Raw genomic sequence first — 9,407 nt, 5'->3', positions numbered from 1 at the left:
CAAAATTGGGATGTACCATCCTCCAAATTATGGTGGACCAGTACAGGAGTCACAATTATGTTTTGGCTCATTACAGTCTCTGAGTATGACTTTGTTGTAAGATTGATCCACTTACAAAAGAAAACAGTCGCCTTCGAGTTGATTTCAACCCATCTGCGTCAGAGTAGAACTGTGCTCCACAGGGTTTTCAGTGCCTGATATTTTGGAAGTAGATGGCCAGATGTTTCTTCTGAGGTATCTCTGGATGGACTCAAACCGCCAACCTTTTGATTAGCAGCTGAGCGTGTTAACCGTTTGCACCACCCAGGAACTCCACTTACAGAACAGCCACATTTCTTACATATTCCAAGTATCATGTTTACTTTTTTTACTTCTTTTCAGTCTGAACTTTCTTGTGAAGTGTCCCTCAAACGCTTCCATTGCAGCATGCTGTTCACAGGTTTGTGACGTTTTCATTAGCGCCCACTATTAGGGCTAGCTGAAAGTCAAATTCTTTTGCATTCAGTTTTATGGAATCTTTGTGCTGTTCAGTAGCATGCTTGCGCTGCAGACCTGGAGATGCTACCCTATGTTTATAATTCCCATGTCTCCCTGGGTGAAACATTACTCGGGCACAGAACCTATGCTAGCACAGTGATGACCTCTTACTTGATGATCCATTTCTGGTACAATGACGCATAATGACAGTATTTCTATCACCCTCAAAGGTCTTTAATATCACTGACTTCTTCAATAGTATTGGATACTTTCCACTAACCCAGCAGTGGGTATTGTCTTTACCACTTAAACAGTTTCCATCTCAAAGGCCACAGATGAATGATTTTATTCCATTTTACTATAAGGTCTTTTTTAGACTCTTTTGCCTGTTAAACTTCATAGATAAGTTTCGGTGTTTTCATTTTTTTTTTTAATATTTCATAACTTTTCCTTGTGGCTACTGGATTTGATTTGATTTAGTTTTGTTTCTAACAGAAATAATTAGACAATTCATTTAATAGTTTAAGGAATCACCACTTAGACAAAGAGAGATTAGCAGAAAGAGAATAATAGTATTCTATTTAAATATTAACTGATTTAAAATCCTTTCAGCAGTTACCTAATGTTCTTAATTATTTAGTGCTGTGAACTAGAGTCATTTATAAAGAAATATCATGGTTCTGTTAAATCTATTCCATCAATAAGTTTAGTTAAACAAATTGAACTGTGCTATTCAGTCGCTATGAGTCGGAATCAACTCGATGGCAACGGGTTTGGTTTTTTTTCGGTTGGTGGTGAAGTGGTTAAGAGGTTGGCTGCTAACCAAAAGGTCAGCGGTTTGAATCCACCAGCCGCTCTTTGGGAACTCTATGGGGTGGTTCTACTCTGTCCTGTAGGGTCACTAGGAGTCAGAGTCAACTCGATGACAACGGGTTTTTTTGGATTATTACCCCGTAAAGTAAGAAAAATAATAAGTGAACCAACAAAAGGTTTCAGAGTTCAAACAGTTTGTTTTAATAAAGCATTAAATTTGAAACTTCAGTGTCTCCAGAGATGTAAGTAGATGATGTTTCAAGGTGCTCAGCAATACTGCCGAGGCAGGCCTTTCCTGGTTTCAGACATGTATTTCTTAGGAATACAAAGCATTATAGGGATATAGCCTCTGTCATTAAAAGAAAGTGAAAAAAAGAGCATGTTTACTTTTTATGGAAATTTTTAGTATTAAAACCAGCCAGGATTATGCTGGAGTTACAAAGATGCTGAATCTTCATTTCCTGTTCTCCAGAATTTCACCAGTGATTGACAGCTTAAAGACAAAGAGCACAATGTGTAAATCCAAACTTCATAAAATTAGTATTCAATTTGATAAAGACAAGATGCTTATAAAGCAACCCCTAATCCCAGGATATGAATATTAATGATCTACAATAATTGCATAATTACTTATTTTTTAAATAATTGGGAAAATACGTAAAAAAATTTATCACAAGTTATGAAAAATAATGCTTCTAACATTAATATATGGTCATAAAATGTCACAAGAGCAGGTAATGTTTTGTTCTTTTAGATGAAAGGTTGCTCTGAGTCAGAGCCCACTCACCAGCAACTAACAACATCAACAACAATATTAAAATAAATAAAACATACTACTGTGATTTGAAAAATGGTTAAACAAAAAAGCTGAAGTTTCGCAGTGTAAAATTTACTTCAGGATTTTTGACCTTAGACCATTCTGAATGACTAAGATATACATGATGAAAATAAAATATTTAAATGAATGCCTTTCAGTTTAGTATCTGAGTAAGTAAATACATTGTGATGTTAATCTGTTAATGTAACTCTTTCTCCCAGATACTTTACGCACAAAGACATTGTACATTTTTCAAGTATTCTTTCCTAAGTCTTAAGGTATATCTTCCTCATCTTTTATGTTGTTCGTTTTGCAGTATGCAAATCTAAGAGCCTACAATCAAGTTTTATATAGCAGAACAGTAGAGGGTGGTTGAAATTTTCACTTTCTGACTGCTAACTAGTATTTTCTGATTCAGATCAAAGTTTTATTCTTGATCATGGTTCCAACATAATCACTGCCCTCCTGAGAGGCTCAAGGTAATAAAGAAAAACTATATTTTATGTTGAATTAATTTTATGGCTGCAATAGAACATTTCCGTATTAAAAGTAATCAAATGCCCATTTCCTTTTAGTCATCAAGAAGTCTGTGATGTTTATTTTTTCCATTCTTTTCATCGTGTGCTACGTGGTAACATTCTGGTGGGTGCTTTTTTTGTGGCTATTGTTAAGATTTTAATGTTAAAAGATAATTCCTGGTTGCATATTTGATAAAATTGCCTTATACAAAAATTATTAGAAGAGTTAGTATACATTTTCCTTAGAAAATTCAGTCCAATCTTTATAACAATCTGTTTAGAAATATGTTCAAATACTCACATATACACACTCAAGATATTTAACATAGTTTATAGATCAACGAGCACACCAGTAAATTTTCAGTTTAGTAGTGTTTATCCAAGTTTATACATTTAACAAGTCCTAAATAAATTTGGCTTGTCATTTTATTTCTTATTTAAATTTTATGTGCATTTGATGTTTTTTCAGTTACACGACATGACCCTAAAAATCATTACAATTTCTCAGATGTGTTTTTAAAAAGTAATTAATCCTTTCTTAAATGTGCAGTGATCCAGTTTTAAGACTCTTTAATCTTAACTTAGCTTCCTTGTTCTATATTTCTGACTCTAGATGTTATTTATATTCTGTCAACAATAGCAACTTTTGCTCTAACCGTTGCAGTATACGGATCTTTGGTTCTTATCATTCCCTGTGAGCTTGTAGCCTTCTCCCATACTGTTTTTTTTGGAAAGCCCAATCCTCAGTTTTCTCTAAACACAGGGAAACAGCTGTCTGTCATATTGTGTGATAATTTTGTAAGGTCTGTGTCTGTGTATTCAGGCTGTACCAACAGAAGCTCTGGATCTGGATGTGAGTCCCCTGGAGGGACTTCAGGGCTGCCTGAAGCTCCTCTCTATTGGAGACAAACCGGTAGATCTCATCTCAGTACAGCAGGGGGCACTAGAGAGTCACAGTGACTTCCAGATGGGCTCCTGCAGCATCATAGTCAGGGAAGGGCGATCCAGTATCTTTAGTTTGGCACGCCTGCTTTCATTCTCTTTATGGAAGATTTTAAAAAATGTTGTTAGATGCCGTCCAGTCAATTCCCACTCATAGTGAAACGATGTGACAGAGTAGAAATGCCCCACGGGTTTTCCTAGGCTATAATCTTTATTGAAGCAGATGTCGAGGTCTTTTCTACCGTGGAGCAGCTAGTGGCTTCAAACCACCAACCTTTAAGCCTAGCGCTTACCCATTGTGCCACCAGGGCTCCTTACAAGGCTATCAAACAGTCTCTCTCTGTCTCCCTCTCTCTCCCTCAGAAACCCTGGCGGCACAGTCTTTAAGAGCTATGGCTGCTAACCAAAAAGCTGGCAGTTCAAATCCATCAGGTGCTCCTTAGAGACCCTATGGGGCAGTTCTACTCTGTCTTATAGGGTCACTATGAGTCAGAATCGACTCCACGCAACGGGTGTGGTTTTTTGGTTTTTCTCTTTCCCTCTCTCTTTCTGTATCTCTTCCCACCTCTCTAGTTCTCACCCCTCCCTTCTTCCCTCCCTCCCTACCTCTTCTCTCTTTCTTTCTTTCATTTCTTTTTCTGTTCTCTCTGCTATAGACAATAAAACAGTTACATTCACATAAAAATAAAAATGATTTTTTTAATTATTTTAATTTTTTATCATTATTCCAAAAACAATAACAGATTTACAGAAAGTATACCCTTCACCCAGTTTCCCCCAATGGTTACGTCTTATGTAACTATAGTACAATATCAAAGCTAGGAAATTGACTTCCGTACAATGTATTTGAATGCTTTTATCACAGATTCATATAACCACGACCACAATTAAACCACAGTATACTATCCATCACCAGAACGATCTCCCACAAGCTATCCCTTTATAATCACATCCCCCCCCACCCCATCATCCCTAATGCCTGACACCCACTAATCTGTTCTCCATCTCTAATTTTGACGTTTCAAGAATGTTAAATGAATGAACTCATACAACCTGTGACATTTTGAGATTGGCTTTTTTACAATCAGCATAACATCCTTGTGAACAATCCAAATTGTTACATATGTCAATAGTTTGCTTCCAATGCTGTTTTCATAGTATTGATGTACCACAGTTTGTTTAAGCATTCACATATTGAAGGACATTTTGATGCTTTCTAGGTTTTGGCTACAACAAATAAAGTTGTTATGAGTAATCATGTACAGGTTTTTCTGTGGATATAAATTTGTATTTCTCTGTGATAAATGCCCAAGAGTACAAGTACTAGATCCTATGGTAAATGCAAGTTTAGTTTGGTAAGAAACTCAAACTATTTTCCAAATTGGCTGTACCATTTTACTTTCTCACAAGCAACACATGAGAGATCCAGATTCTGTACTTCTCTGCTAACACTTGGTATTCTAGCTAGCTAGCTAGCTAGCTAGCTATCCATCTATTCATCTATCCATCTATCTGTCCTTCTATCACCTTGGTCATTCAATTCCAGACATAAATTTTGCTTCAGTGTAACACAAAAGATGTCTACACTGAACAACAGTTAACTGATAGCACTCAAATTAAAATGATTATTTTGGCGCAAGTCGTACAGATTTTATTGAAGCGAAAGTTATTCATCTTGGAAGACAGAAATGCAAATGTTGATGAGGTGGACTTGAAGACAGGTACCTTAATAAAATTATATCTAGGTTATAAAAACAAGAAATTAAGGATATCATCAATGTGCTAATGAAAGTAGAACAGACTCAGGAACAAGAAACCATACACAAAAATATCAAGGAAGACCACAAACTACTGATTTAGGTGGCTCTTGTGAGAGTTACGAAAATGGGGAAGATTCTAAAACATCAGCAGTTAATTGGAGAAATACTAACTCATCTGCCCTCAAGATACAAACCTCTGGTCTCAGTAATTAAGAAATACATTGACATTTTGATTGAGAAAGAATATTTGAGCTTGTAGACAGCAAAAAGGGTACCTACAGTTACATGGCTTAACCCTTTAGAAAGGTCTGACTGCAAAACTTAACAAATAAGTCCTTGATGAAAAGAACAGAAACCTCTGAAGTTCATGGCAAGTAGTTTGCAGTCATTTGGACCTCCCGTTTTAAAACTGAAGGGGCCCTGGTGGCACAACTGTTAAGAGCTTGGCTGCTAACTGAAAGGTCAGTGGTTCAAAACCACCAGTCGCTCCATGGGAGAAAGATGTGGCAAGCAGCTTGCCTAAAGACTGTTGTTGTTAGGTGCGTCTAGTCAGTTCCAACTCGTAACAATTGACCCTACGTAAAATAAAATGAAACACTGCCCAGTCCGGAGCCATCCTCACAATCTTTGCTAACTTTGAGCCCATTGTTGCAGCCACTGTGTCATTGTGTCTCTTTAAGGGTATTGCTCTTTTTCACTGACCCTCTACTTTACCAAGCATGATGTCCTTCTCCAGGGACTGGTCCCTCCTGATAACATGCCCAAAGTACATGAGATGAAGTATCGCCATCCTCGATTCTAAAGAACATTCTGGCTGTACTTCTTCCAAGATAGATTTGTTTATTCTTATGACAGTACATGCTATATTCAATATTCTTTGCCAACACCATAATTCAAAGGCATCAATTCTTCTTTGGTCTTCCGTATTCATTGTCCAGATTTTGCATGCATATGAAGTGGTTGAAAATACCATGGCTTGGGTCAGACCCACCTTAGTCCTTAAAGTGACGTCTTTGCTTTTTAACACTTTAAAGAGGTCTTTTGCAGCAGATTTGTCCAATAAAATACATCATTTGATTTCTTGACTGGTGCTTCCATGGGCATTGATTGTGGATGCAAGTAAAATGAAATCCTCGACCACTTCAATATTTTCTCTATTTATCTTGATGTTATTTATTGTTCCAATTGTTAGGATTTGTGTTTTCTTTATATTGACGTGCAATCCGAACTGAAGGCTGTAGTCTTTGATCTTGACCAGTAAGTGCTTCAAGTCCTCTTCCCTTTCAGCAGGTAAGATTGTGTCATCTTCATACTGCAGGTTGTTAATGAGAGACTTCTTCCAATTCTGGTGCCACGTTCTTCTTCAGATAGCCCAGCCTCTCAGATTATGTGCTCAGCATACAGACTGAATATGGCTGGTGAAATTTACAACCCTCATGCACACCTTTTCTGATTTTAAACCACGCAGTATCCCCTCATTCTGTTTGAACTACTGCCTCTTGGTCTATGTACAGGTTCTGCATGAGCACAATTAAGTATTTGAGAATTCTCATTCTTCGCGATGTTATCTATAATTTATATGATCCACACAGTCAAATGCCTTTGCGTAGTCAATAAAATAGAGGTAGACATCTTTCTGTTACTCTCAACTGTCAGCCAAGACCCATCTGATGTAATTAATGATATCTCTCATTCCACGTCCTTTTCTGAATCTGGCTTGAATTTCTGGAAATTCCCTGTCAGTTTACTGCCGCAATTGTTTTTGAATTATCTTCAACAAAATTTTACTTGCATGTGATATTAATAATATTGTTTGATAATTACTGCCTTCTCTTGGATTACCTTTTTTGGAATGGGCACATACATGGATCTCTTCCAGTCCGTTGGCCAGTTATCTGTCCTCCAAATTTTTTGGCGTAGGTAAGTGACTGCTTCCAGCATTGCATTTGCTTGTGGAAACATCTCAGTTGGTATTCCATCAGTTCCAGGAGCCTTGTTTCTGGCCAATGCATTCAGTGTAGTTTGGACTTCTTCCTTCAGCACCATCAGCTCTTGATCATATGCTGCCTCCTGAAATGGTTGAACTTTGACCAATTATTTTTGGTGCAGTGACTCAATATATTCCTTCCATCTTCTTTTGATGAGTCCTGACTTGTTCAATATTTTGCTCATAGAATCCTTCAATATTGCATCTCAAGGCTTGAATTTTTCTTCAGTTCTTTCAGCTTGAGAAATGACAAACATGCTCTTCCCTTTTGGTTTTCCAGCTTCAGGTCTTTTCACATTTTATTACAATACTTTACTTTGTCTTCTGGAGTTGCCTTTAGAAATCTTCTGTCCAGCTCTTATACTTCACGATTTCTTCTATTCGTTTAAGCTACTCTGCACACAAGAGCAAGTTTCAGAGGCTCTTCTGACATCCATTTTGGTCTTTTCTTTATTTCCTGTCTTTTTAATGACTTTTTGCTTTCTTCCTTATGATGTACTTGATGTCATTCCAAAAGTCATCTAGTCTTTCATCATTAGTGTGTAATGTGTCAGATATGTTCTTGAATGATCTCTAAATTCAGGTGGGATATACTCAAGGTTGTACTTTGGCTCTCGTGGGCTTGTTTCAATTTTCTTCAGCTTCAACTTGAACTGGTATATGAGTAAAATTGATGGTCTGCTCCACATTCAGCCCCTGGCCTTGTTCTGACGGATGATATTGAGCTTCTCCATCGTCTCTTTCCACAGATGCAGTCAGTTTGATTTCTGTGTATTCCATCTGGCAAAGTCCACGTGTATAGTCACTGTTTATGTTGTTTTAAAAAAAGGTATTTCCAATGAATAAGTCGTTACTCTTACAAAATTTTATCACTTGATTTTCAGCGTAGTTTCTAGCACCCAATCATTAAAGATTACAGCCTTGAAAACCCTATGTGACAGTTTTACTCTGTCCTGTAGGGTTACTATGAGTTGAAATTGACTCAAACACAATGTTTTTTTCTTTTTTTTTTCCCAAAGTGAGACCAAGAGAACCATCAGCTAGTCTTAGTTTTACAACAGAACTACTCATGACTGATACATTTCCAGCCTATGAATGTGGACACCAATACCACTTAACATAATTTAAAAACAGAGGGAAATTGAACCTTTTATGCTCAGGGCCCCATGTTACTGCATTTAAATCAATACTTTGGCTACATGATTAGCAGCTGTCATCTTAGACAACGCATACAATGTTGGCAGCACTTTGACAGCAAATTTGAATGGACCCCCATGTAGTCTATGGAAGTCATTTGTATAGTATTTTATTTTTTAAACGTGTGAAAATGAAGAAAATTAAAGAATTTTTGTAAAATAATATTGGGTAAAGCAATTTCTCATATTTTATTCTTTTTCAAAATTGTTTTAGCTATTCCATTTACTTTGCTTTTTCATATAAATTTTAAAATAAGTTTGTCTATAGATACAAAGTAATCTTGCTGGGATCTTGGAAGGAATTGTGTCAAATCTGTACATCATTTTGGGAGGAGAACTGACATCTTTACTATGTCGAGTTTTCAAATGTATGAGAACAGAATATCTTTCTATTTATTTAGATATTTCTCTGATAGCTTTCATCAGCATATTGTGTTTTTAGCATCCAATTCCTGTATATGTTAGAATTACACCTAAGTATTCCGTTTTTAAATGATTTTATATGATATTGTATTTTAATTTTCCACTAGTTCATTATTTTGTGAACAGGATCATTGTACATAGAGATATAATTAATTTTTGTATGCTGGTTATGTATCCTGAGCCCTTGGCAACAGTTTTATTTCTTTCTTTCACATCTGTACGCTTTTTATTTCCATTTCCTGCCTTGTTTTGCTTGCTAGGACTTCCAGTAATATATTGAATAAGAGTGGTGAGAGAGAACATCTTTGCCTCCTTCTTGATCTGTGGGGAAAAACATTCAGTCTTTCACCTTTAACTATTCTGTTAGATGTAGGTTCTTGCAGATTTTCTTTTTATCAAGTTCAGGAAACTCCCCTCTATTACTAGTTTTCTGGCCTCAGAAAATGATTTGGAAAATGTTTCTTCCTCTTCTGT

The 9,407-nt window shown here is 36.5% G+C and overlaps 1 pseudogene; it reads left to right on the top strand.

Moving 5' to 3' along the window:
• Positions 1-5,125: 5,125 nt before the first annotated feature.
• LOC101362010 (cullin-1 pseudogene) lies at positions 5,126-5,621 on the top strand (annotated as a pseudogene).
• Positions 5,622-9,407: the final 3,786 nt, after the last annotated feature.

Source organism: Trichechus manatus, unplaced genomic scaffold (assembly GCF_000243295.1).
Source record: "Trichechus manatus latirostris isolate Lorelei unplaced genomic scaffold, TriManLat1.0 scaffold00433, whole genome shotgun sequence".
NCBI lineage: Eukaryota > Metazoa > Chordata > Mammalia > Sirenia > Trichechidae > Trichechus > Trichechus manatus.
The sequence above is the reverse complement of the archived record's forward strand: the minus strand, read 5'-3'. Positions and strand labels throughout refer to the sequence as shown.